The sequence below is a fragment of the Poecilia mexicana genome, unplaced genomic scaffold, assembly GCF_051168715.1.
Source record: "Poecilia mexicana isolate PSO_F unplaced genomic scaffold, ASM5116871v1 scaffold_17, whole genome shotgun sequence".
Classification (NCBI taxonomy): domain Eukaryota; kingdom Metazoa; phylum Chordata; class Actinopteri; order Cyprinodontiformes; family Poeciliidae; genus Poecilia; species Poecilia mexicana.
Genome location: NW_028263386.1, coordinates 14,796,084 through 14,808,649, shown reverse-complemented (window position 1 = coordinate 14,808,649; position 12,566 = coordinate 14,796,084).

The window sequence follows — 12,566 nt, the reverse complement described above, 5'->3', positions numbered from 1 at the left end:
AGCATCGTATCATTTTGACCTCTTACTTTTTAGGCTTATTTTGACCTATTTATTTAGGTCTTTTAAATTTATGTATAATTAAATTTAAGAATATTTTTTTTAAAAACGAATAATAATTTGTATACTTTCACATACAAATGTGAAAGTATTTTCAAGAGAAAACATAACTGATTACCGTTTAAAAAAAAATTCCCTTTTCAAATATTGTTGATAAACATCAATTTATGATGAGTTCCACCCAACAAGCTCCCCTTTTGGAGTCTTGTCTTTGATTTGTTTTGATCTTATGGTGTGTCAAAATGTATATTTCTATCTTTAAAATAACTTTTTGGCAGTACTGCCCCCGTTTACATATTTAGAGATTGCAATTCTAAATGCTCCTGTTTAGACAGCATATTTTGAAAAAGAGGGTTAAGGTAGTAACAGATTCATACAAATAAATATACTGAAAAGGTAGGTACATTCTCTTCCACCATTGTTCATTTAAAAATACTGCTTTATATCATTTTACAGTCATAACTAAAAATCAGAATATGTGTTTCTCAAATTAAAAGAACCTTTTGAAATACATTTTAATCAGGTATTAAACTTGCATAAGGCCTACATTTCTGTACTAAGCTGTTTTTTATTGCTCTAATGTAGTATTCTAATTTTAAATGTTGTGTTTTCATTAGCAGTAATTGGAAAATAATCATAATTTATTGAAGTAATGGCTTGAAAACATCAGTCTGTGTGCAAATATGCTATATGTTGTGTTTCACAAAGTGAATTGGTTACTGGAATAAAAAAAACAATCAATAATATTCAAACTAATTGATCATGGCTTTAAATGAGATGTGCAACACTGTGATGAATATCAATTGATCCCTATCTTTTAAATTTATTTAATTGATAATGAAACATTGTCATGATGCTCGAGTGGTTGTTATGTTTTGTTTGTGTCTTGTCTCTTCGTTCTCTTCCGTTCCCGTTGTGCTTCCTTGCTGTGAGGGTGGAGCTACTCCTGCTGAGCATCAGACTCACCTGAGACCAATTATCCTCATCAAGCTTTCTTGCATAAAAATATTAATGATGGTCAATGATATGCTGGTAACTCAACCTGCGCTGCGGTTTAGGACTTTGTGTCGGTGTTTTTTTTTTTTTTTGTGTGAAATCTGTTTAGATTTACATTTGTCTCTTATCCTGATTGTGGTTGACATCAACATTGCATTAGTTTCATGTATTCCTTACTTGCCTCCGTGATTGGAGTATCCCTTGCCATCCATTTCTGGTCTCACCACATTAACTCTGTCCTGTTCTCCAGGCCAGTGAGCTCAGGCTCACTGAGAGGGAAAGTGGAATTAAGGCAGGTGGAATCAGGTGGGTATGAAGGCCAGACCAGTGAGCTCAATTATCACCACCTATTGTGTCCATAATCTCAGGCAGCCCAGAATCCACAGCCTGTTTCCACAGTACTGACGTTCTCCAGATACTAATCTAAGTTCAACTCTCCAGCTCATTCAGATTATTTTTTCCTTTGGTGTGCAATGATTAATGTTCACCCTTAGCCTGTTATTTAGAAGGGAAAAAACTGTAAAGTTAAATTATTCTGATATCCCTTCCTTCACTACATCTTCTAGCCCATGATCAAATTGCTTCCAGCTTCATCCAATTTGTGCCCAGTTTCAGTAAATCCATACATGTGGTAAAAAGAAAAACCCTGCTTGCTTAAAGAAACTGCCATGTTAATCTCTTCAGTGATAGATTTCCCCAAATGGGACTGCAACAAAACTTTCCTTCTCAGATCATCACACCCTAGTGTCTCTCTCTTTTTTTCCTCTTCTGACATGGAACAGCCAAACCATCATCATGATGGTTTGGCCTACCGCTGGAGGCTCAACCACAATATTGAGGATATAATTTAGCAAGCTCTCCATAGAGAACCGAGGGTGTTCTGGATCAGTTTGTTATGTGTCCAACCAGTTTGTCCTGCTATCCAAAGGTGAGCTGAACCACTACCACTGTTTTTTCTGATGACTCTTCCTAAAAAAAATGCATTGTCATTATGTCTTTCTTCTCCTTTAGTGCAGAAGTTCCTTTCTGCCACAGAAACCTCAAACCTCATTCATTACGTCTTCCTGGATGACTGTTTCCCTTTGTCTCTGACAGAGCTCCCCGAAGTATTATTTTCCACTCTCAGCGCTAAGGCTACGCTTGCATCAGTTTCCATCTTCAGACCAATGGACAAACTGAGTAGGAACCCAAAGCCCCCTAGCTATCGGTGATTGGTGCTTTCACCTACCCTGGTCCAAATTTGCACACCAGCTCTACATCTCTGCTGCCACTGGATACTCATCTTCCAAAGCTTCTTTGGGAGTCAGCCACTGATACTTTCATTGCCTAAAAGAGAGGACGCTGTCGTCCCTATGAATCTCAACATCCACAGAGCAGTTCTTTTTCCACAATATTTTATTGGAAAAGGGGTTTGGCCTTCAGCTAAGAGTTCTTCTATTCTTCTTCAAAACCTCTTCCACAATACGATGTACTTTGATCATCCCTCATTGTGGTTAGGTCACACATCAGTTATTACTTTATTGTTACTCTCTGTACCTCACAATTGAAGTCTCACTTTGCAACCTTAGTTGGTTTCTAAACTTGCATGTAAATCATTTCTCTATATATATTGGTTTTGATTTTGAAACACCAAAGTCTAAGAAGTGAGTGCTATTTTAAAGGTTCTGTAGTAGCTTGGAATAAGACGATACAGTATATTCAGTTTCATACAGTTGGAGAAAAATTAGGACATCCCATTAAATGTTCAGTTCTTTTTTTCTTTATGTCTGGCAAATAAATTATTTAGCTTGAGGTAAGCACACACAAAATTCATTCCCCAGACTATGACATTTCCAGCTCCTTGTGTCACGCATTTCCTTAACACCAAATATTAAAATCCTGGTGTTCAAAGAATTCAGTTTTATTGGGTCCACAGAACATTATTCCACATGTCCAATACTCTTTCTGATAAACTTCAAATTGTTTTTCCTTTGAGAACATATCTTGCACACCACCCCCATAAGTTTAAGCTGTGCAGTCTCTTTTTGACTGTCTGCTTTTGTATTAAAAGTAGCAGGATTCATGATAAACCCGGTGCAGAAATCTTAAGAATTCTGGAAATCTTTATAAGTATATTGAATTTAGGCTATACGGATACCATGCTTGCATGATTAAAACCTGATTAAAATAACATTTTTTTCAATTTTATTAATAATTTAAACAACTTAAAATTTCACATCTTTTTAAAATAAGTCATGGTCATGCAGATGTCTGTCATAATTTGTTCCATGACTTTGTAAACAATGTCAAAATGTATTTAAAATTCTCAAAAAAATTTTGTTTTATCTTTTAGTTATGCAAACTGGTTTCTGTGTTACATCCCTGGCTTACTGGAAGACTGAAGGAGCACAACCTGGGCTCCTTCAAAAAGCAGCATGCCACATTCAGAATCATTTTCTGCACACAGAAACAGGAGCTCCTCCACCACCTCTTCAGTCTGCTCCTCATCTTTACCTTTTCGACCTTTCTTTTCTATTTGAAAAATGACTGATTTTCATAGCCTAACCGCAACTATTACAATGATAATGAGCCTAGCAATCAGTGGGCTATTTTTCACTGGTGCTGAAAATCACAGATAGAGAAATTATATTCATGATCAAAATAGGAGATAAATAGACCAAGGATGCCTAAAATTATGTTTTCTCTCATGAAATCTAGGTTTATTCATAGATTTCGGGTAACTGGAAATGCTAAAAATGGCGACATATCCTCATTTTTTAAATCCACAAAAACAATTGCATCATTGCAATGAATTTGTAAAACTTAAAAACTTATTTACAGAAATAAAAACATCTCTCTCTTTCTCTCTTTCTCTCTCTCTCTCTCTCTCTCTCTCCCTCTCTCTCTCTCTGTCTCTTTCTCTGTCTCTCAAAAAATACATATACTTATTTTATTAGTTTGCTTGAAAGAGAGCAACAACACTCTCCCATGTCTGGCCCTGCATCTCATCAGCATTTCTCTTTTATACAGAATATGTATAAAAGATGTCTGTACAAGTCCGTTTAACTTATACAGACATAGAGGCAAACAAAGGCAGAGAGAAAGGAGAAAAAATAAGGATACATCTGTGTGTGTAGTGGTATTGTGCATGTACTATATTTGGTTTGTTTACACGGTTTTTGACATTCCAATATTGGCACTTCAGATTCTATTCTCCTTGTTTTTCTTACACTTGTTTTTCTTCAACTCCTATGCATAAACTAATAATAAAAACCACTCTCCATATATGTCACCGTGTAAAAATTCTGATGTTCTTTTACTCATTACAACAAATAAAAAACTTACTATGCATTAATTAATTTCCATACATACGAGATGATTAAATTATTTTTGTGTTAGTCACTAAATCATTGATATATATATATGGATATCTGAGTGGGAAAACTACAATGTAACTAGTAATTACAAGCAATACTCAGGCCTTTAATAACAAAGTTATTAAAAGAATGCATCAATGTTGTTTTAATAAGAACCGTGATATGAAAATAAACGCAATAATATATCAACTTTATTCTTGTACGACTTTCATCTCGTAGTAGTACAACTTAGTATTGTACGACATTATTCTGATAATATTCTGAAATTTTTGTTGTATTATTTCATCTAATTATGTTTGCTGGAGATAGGCACCAGCACCCATCCCAACCCCACTGGGGACAAGGATGCACAGAAAATGGATGGATGGATTATTTTATCCAATTTCCCTTTGGGATCAATAAAATATTTTTTTAAAATTTGGATTTAATTTTGACTTAATTCTTGTACTACTTCCTTTTTCTAAGTGCAAAACAAATAATATCGTGTTTGAAAAATGTGTCTTTATCTATTGTGAACCACAGACGAATGGAGTATAATTATTTATGATTAAACTAATAACAGTCTGATTAGTGTTAGTTTGAGTTTGTTTGCTGTGGGAATAATTGACAGACTGAATCCAGAAGGTTTTCTTCAACAATAATACCAGTTATATAAAAATGCTTTGTTGCCGTAATTGCTTTGTGCTTCAGAATTTTATTTTGGGAGGGATTGGGAGAGCAATGACAGGTAACAAAAAAGAATAAAAGAAAATGCCTCAGTTACATTTATTTGGATTACTTACATTAACTGTGCTATGATTTTGTGAAAGCATTGTTTTTAAATATGGACTTTTTGTCCTGCTGGATAAATAAACTCATGTTAAAATAATAGATTTTTTTTTTAAACACATGTTGATGTTATATTTTCAGGGTTAAATTTTGCAAATATTATGAAACATTCATTAATTGTAAGGCTTATCTGCACATCTTTTCAGAAAACCATGTTGTTTCACACTGCGGCTTGCGTGAATTTAACTTTTTCTCCACTCTGTAAAACAAATCAAATTTAACTCCATGAAATTACATTTCTCCACACCCTAGTTGGGAGCATTTGCTGGAGCAATTCAGGTTTGTGGAACCTGTTACGATAATTCTGCCAGATTGATGGTAACATTAAATTGAAAGGGAAAACAACTGTGAATCGAACATGTTAGTCAAGAGTTATATCATCATCATTTTGCAAAAAAGTAGTCTGTTTTTTTGTTTTAAATGCCATTTCAGACATTCTGGGCTCTGTATGTATAAAACAGTGGCAACAAACATTATTTTAGGATATGAAGGTCAGTGGCTGTGTGTGGCTTTGAAGGGCTTGCTTCTAGCATTTAGGTCTCAGGAGGGATGAGCATATTTGTGAGGGAAAGGTGACGAGAGGGCACGCAGTAATGAGAGGCAGCTTCAAAGATAAGTTACATAGTCACCTGTAAAAAGACGAGGTATACCTCTCAGGCCTGCACTGACCAGAGTACTGTCAGTGGGGGATGCTAATGCACAATGAAGCTGCAGGAGGCAGACAAAAGATAAACATTTAATGGAGTAGATTCTGAGACTGTATGAAATTCACAAGCAGTGCCAGTGAAAGGCCACCATTTGTGTCTAAATGGACACGGCAGCATTAGCCAGTGATGGATTTACTCTCCAAGTCAGGATGTTTTATTATTTCGGTTTGTAAAGCAACGTGAGACAACTGATGGAGCTATAAAACAACCCAGCTTCCTGTGCCTTAACATATATATATATATATATATATATGTTTCAATCATTACTTGAGACATGAATCAAAGCGTATTCATCAAATCAGGTCTAGTGAGGGATGGAGGCACACTGGGCTAGTCTCTGCTAATTAGCATGGCAATTATCGTAAGCTGTCACAGTTTTTAAGCAAGGGGTGGACTGCGTGTGCTCCAAAGCATAATCCCCCACAAATTACAAGATAATGGAGGCAATGAGAGGCCACTGCTTCAAAGGGAATCAGGAGATAGAATCCCCAGCAGGGCCATTTTAGGGACAGACACAGAACTACATTGAATAAGAAAAAGGTAGGAGAAAATGAACAGTGTGTAGTCGCTTCTCATTGAGTGTGTCTGAGTAAAGTGAGGAGTTTTTTTTTTTTTTCATTTTTACTTTTTATTTTTTCAATTTTTTCCTCTGGTGAAGCAGTTTGCTCCATGGAGATCCTCTTTTAACAATGTGTATGTTTGTTTTCTTTAGTGAACAACGTCCCGAGTTTATTGTGGTCAGCAGTGGTTTTTGATATGAGAAACATGGCTCACCACCCGGGGTGCAATTGTGTCAAAAAGCAACAAAAGCTGTTAAGAAAAGGTTACAAGACATCTATTGCGTATTGTGATTTGAATGAAATGTGTAGAAAGTTACTGGTGTAACAGATCTGCCCGTTAGACCAGATCTGAGAGGAAGCCTCATTTTTCTAAATGGAGAGAGTCTCTTAGGTGGATTTTGTATTATCACTCAGTCCAGTTTTTTTTTTTTCAGCTTTATTTTGAAACTCAGATTTAAAATTGCATACAGTTCTTTAAGTACAGCCACAAATTTTGAGCCAGGGTCAGACAATATTTTCGTAAGTGTCTCTAGTTTGAGATAAATTCATGATATGCAAAGAGGGACACTTTTGATGATTGGTCACTCACAAGATCAGCACAAATAGTTCTGTATTTTTTCACTCCATCTCCCACCATGTAAGGCTCAAACAAACCTACAGTTGTAAATTTAAATAGGCTGACATGGACAGCACTTACTGTCACTCATTATCTTTTGATACAGTTATGTTTCGAGTTTTCTGCAGATGCTGTTTACATTCCTCATCTCATTTGGATGACTGGTTTGCCTGCTTTTCCTGCTTCTTTCTTCTGCAAGACTTCTCCCTCAGTACTTTGTATCCCACTTTGCCTTGACCTTACCCAAGGTTTGAATAAAGAAGAATTCAGCTTTCAAGATGGTTTTTCCACCCCCTGCGTGCATTTGATCAGTTCCTAGACTGCTGTGGGAGGTCAAAAATTCGCCTGTGTAACTATCTTCTTCGAGAACTCTGCACAAGAAGGTCTTTCTTGTTATTTTAGTATTGAGAAAATATAGAAATGATTAGAATATCAAACAATGAGGAAAACAAATGGTTCTGTGTCTTTTTATGCAGTTTATTTAAATATCCGGTTTCACAAGCATATTGGTCAAACTTGGACTGAACATATCATTTGAAACACAGAAGGCTTTGTGAGATCTGTTTGTGAAAACGGGAATAAAAAGTTGATCTTGCTTGTGCCATCTTGGCTCATCTTGTGAATTGTACATTTGGTGGAGAAAGGGGGTGGCATTTATGTGAAAATCATGTCTACTTAGGATTTCTGTAGGCTATGGTGTTGTCTTTGCGTTTCGCCAAGAACCCCACCATGATATCAAATGCTGAACAGAAAGCTTGTTCAGATTAAAATTCACCAGACCAGATGAACATATCCTGAAATCATTAGAAGATGATGTCTTGTCAAGACAAAAGAAAAGATAATTGCAAAAAAAAGAAAAAGAAAACACATTAGGGAAACAATTTATGCTGCCATCTTTTGTTTAATTTTGCTGCTATTTTAGCAATTCTTGTACTTCTTTCCTCTCCACATCAACAGATGATCTGCATCTCAATCTAACTGGGTACAAATGCCTGATATTAACTGCTCAACAATCAGAAGGGGTAATATTTGATCAGTCAGAGAACCACATTAGATCCCAGTCAGTTGCAAACATGAGCAGCATTTAAAATGACGTTCCATGGCAGCGCAGGAGCAGCAATAAATTGATCTGACAAAAATAGATTCTGACTGATAAAATAGTTGTGACAATAATTACTGGAGTGTTTGGCAAAACTGTGTATGCTCTCACATCTTTGATGGTAATGAGTTAAGCAAGCTGATTACTTTCGCTGTAATGAGCTGAAGATGCACATGTTTGTGCTTATTCCAAGCATCAGTGCTATTCTGTGTATTTATAGTTTTATCTATCAGGAACTTTTCTTATATTTCCAGCCACAGGTTTTGCCTGTTTCTCTTATTGTATTAAAAATTTCCCCGCCAAAATCTTCCAGCTCTTCTTGGGGGATCTCAAAGCGTTCCCAAAGTCAGACGGGAAATACATATTCCCTCCAGGAAGATCTAGGTCTTCCCCAATGTGACCTCCCAGTGAGACATGCCAAAGGGAGCATCTGATACCAAAACACCTTAAATGACTCTTACTATCCCCACATATGAAGAACCTCCTCTTCATTATTGGCATGTAGAATTTTTTTTTTAGATTTTTATGGACTTTGATACTTTTGACATTTATGCAAACCTTTTCTTTACCAGGATTAAGATTGTAGCACACTATTGAAAAATGTGACTGTATACCTACAGTTTGGAAAAGAAGGTCCTGAGTTCAAATCTCAAACTGACGGCCTTCCTGCATGGAGTTTGCATGTTCACTCCCTGTGAACGCAGGGCTTCGCTCCAGGTACTCAGGTTTCCTTCCTCACTCCAAAAACCATGGATCTAATCTGTCCTTTGGTGTGTGTGAGTGAGTGGATGCATGATTGCTCGTCCAGTGTGTCTCTCTGTTGCCTCGTGGTGAATTGGCAGTGTATCCAGGATGCACTCCAGCTCTCTTCCAGTGACTGTTGAAAATAAATACCATTCATATTTTGATGTAAATATATACTAATTGCACTATTAGAAATATTTTCCCTGACTAAAAATGCCATTGTCCCCATTTTATACTCATCCTTATTCCTGAAGGAATGTATAAGACTAAGGAGGATTTTAAAACCTACTTTGCTGAGTATAAGTGAATATATAATTTTTGGTAGTACTTTTTTTATTCATTTTCTAGATTTGGCATACCAGGTCAAAAATATGAAAGTGAAGCCTGCAGCACTTAATGGAACATGGGCCGCAGACTTCACAATGTCAAATTAAATGGTTTTCACTTCAGTTGCGGATCATAACAAATCCTTTGTTTTAGTTCTCTCATATTCATTGTCTCTCTGTCTTCAAATATAACCTCATGGCTACATTGTTTTTGAGTGCTTTTTTTTAAGTAATAATAGCTCAGAAAACTGTCAAAAGATGACAAAGCTCTTGCATTTGAAGAACACTATTCAAAAATGAGAGTAGTAACTCAATCTAATCATGCAAAATGGATAAGATGTTTTAGGATCTACAATTATCTCTTAACATTTGAGAGGAAACTTGAACAATCTAATCTTAGCCACCTTATTTACATCACAATAAGCTAAAGAGATCTTACAGCTTCAAAGTAGATTGACAGCTAAAACTGAGTTGACATATTTATATTTTGTCAAAGATAATTTGCGGTTGCAGTGGGAATATTTAGGGCAAGGTGAAGCTTGAATTGATTTGATTAAAATAAATAAATAAATAAATAAAAATGAAATAAAGACATTTGGGTGAGGGGCAAATCTGTAGAGGTAATTACCCAGCCAGGAGCTTTGGAGGGTGAGATGAAAAATTTAACAAGTGAACAAATACTGTCATGATGAGGCACACCCACAGCATGTCAATGAGCTTCTATGGTTCTCCAACATCAAGTAAATGCCAACACTCTTCCTCTCACAAACAGCTCTGCCAAACAGGTTGTTGAGCGGCCCAATGATGAGTTCAATAAAAGTGATCCGGTTTTATTATGTAAACTGTGACGTTTCTGTTGTGCTGTGAAGGCCAGGACTACCAAGGGATATCTCTCTTTTATTCAAATGGAAGTAAACACAGGTTTAACATGTTCATGCTGTATTTTCCTGAGGTTTTATTTATTTAAATAAAATATGTGTGAGTGCGCAGAAGTTGGAGATATTTAATGACGTGGTAATGTTTTTTTTTTTTTTTACTTCATGCCATGAAGCCTAAAAATGTTTTTTTTTTTTTTTTTTGCTTTGTTTCACTCATTTAACTCTGCTGTGTAGGTGGAGTTGGCTTTCTCTCGCTGCTGTAAACACCCGCGGCTCATGAACTCGTGTCGCTTTTGACTCATAAAAAGACTGGCAAAGCAAACCCTCACAACCAGATTGTCAGCTCATGGTTTTTGTAACTTGGCCAAACCTATTTCTGAAAAATTCCTCAAAGCCTGTTTTCCCTACCTGTGATTTCCTTTTGCATCTTGCAGATTTGTGTAAAAGGTCTTCCATGAACAGGAAACAGTGCTCACTATTGAAAAACGTGGACAGAACATTGGGCTCATATGTTCTGTCCAACTGAGTCGGTATTTTTAAAAAAACAATTACAGTTATAAGTCTTTTGGGGTACATGTCGACCATCTTTGTACAAATTGAGATGGAAATTGTTGCTACTTTTTCTTTGCAAAATAGCAAGCTCAGTCATAGGGGCTTACAGCATCTATGAACCTCAATTTTTAAGCTTTGCTATTACTGGATTTTAGTCTGGAATTTAACTAGGCCACTTTAGCACATGTGTATGCAGAGACATAAACTATTTATTTGCAGCTCGGGCTGCAGTATTGGAAAGGATGTCTCCCTTTCCATCCATTTCATAATCATTTGTTAAAATCCCACAAAAATCTTCAGAAGTTTGTAATTATGCTCTTTCAAAATAAATTTGAGAAAGTTCAAGAGAGAGTACCTTGCAAAGCACTGTCATCTGGATCCCTTCTGGACCGTCTAGAAGGGCTCCAGATCCACATGGAGCTTTGCTGCTACCCAGAATACTCACTTGTGAGACTCATCACCTCACAGTAACATCTTTTGGATTGGTCTTCTCTTGCCTATTGCACAAAAATAACAATATAATCACTTTCAATTTGACATTCATTTTCCCTCTCTCATCCTTTTATCTTCTCTGACAGACAAATGTTCCAGCTTGTGAATTCTTGGCCTTGCATTTAGCTGTTCTGTTTTCCCTCAGTCTGTGAAAATGAATAATTTTACATTACCAGTAAAACAATGTTTCACTGTCTACTATTTTGGTTACCTTAAAAGTTCTGATATAGTAACCTTTGTATTGGTCTTACTTCCCATTAAAATTACCGAATGTATGTCATAACCTCTGTGGTGGACTGGTGACCAATCCAGGGTGAACCCTGCCTCTCACCGCTCGAGACTCCGCAAGGATAAGTGTGGTCAGATAACGGATGGACGCATTAATGTCATAGCTTTTTATAACAATCTGATCCTCACCAGGCTTCACATATTCAAAGAAATACCAAAATGTAAAGCAAGACTTTGGACAAAATATTGTGATGAAAGGTCAGGACAGTGTGAAAGGGGAACTGAAAGAACAAAGGTCAATATATTCATTGAGAGGGTTTGGTCGTCTAGACGTTCTAGCTTTTGTCGCTAAGTTGCTGAACCAAGCTGAAAAACGCCTGTGCAATGTGATAAAGAGTCATTATTACGGCATTCCAAAACAGAGTTTGTTTAAGATTAAATTATTTGTTAACGGTAGTTTATTTAGAAATGAAAATCATTAAAAAACAACAATGAATGAATGGCAAAAATGGGTCGAAGAAAAAACGGTGACGTTAGAATGAAGCAACGCTAAAATCCAATTTTTCTGTGACAGCTGTTTCCAGTTTTTTTAAATATACATTTTCAAAGGAATTATTCATATCAACCCTCAACTTCAAAGCGGAACCTGTCAGAGTCAACTGAAAAATAGGTTTCACTGATCTTTGTCACTTACTTTATATTAATACAGTTATAGAGAAACATGTGAGGAATCTTGTTTTACTTTTTTTCTACCCTGTACCAAGTCTATACGCAACAAACATTTTTATAAGAGTAGATCTATATGATTTTTGTTTTAGAGTAGGGCTGGATTTACAGAAGCTGCCAGAACATGCGTCGTGATCTTTGAAGAAACCACTTCAAAGCTTTTGTCAATTGGCGACTTAAGACGTGCACCGGATAGGTTATGGGTGAATTTTTACCGTGATTACTGTAGACAGGAAGCCATACGCACAGTATGATAGCATCTGTGCTCCAAGCCAGCACCCAAACACAAACACTCGAGCAGCGGAGTGGCAGAGAGCCACAGCAGGGCTCGGTATAATTGGCAGCACTAGAGCCTTTGTGGATCCTCCGTGACACAGCTTTGTTTCTGAGTGCCCTCGACA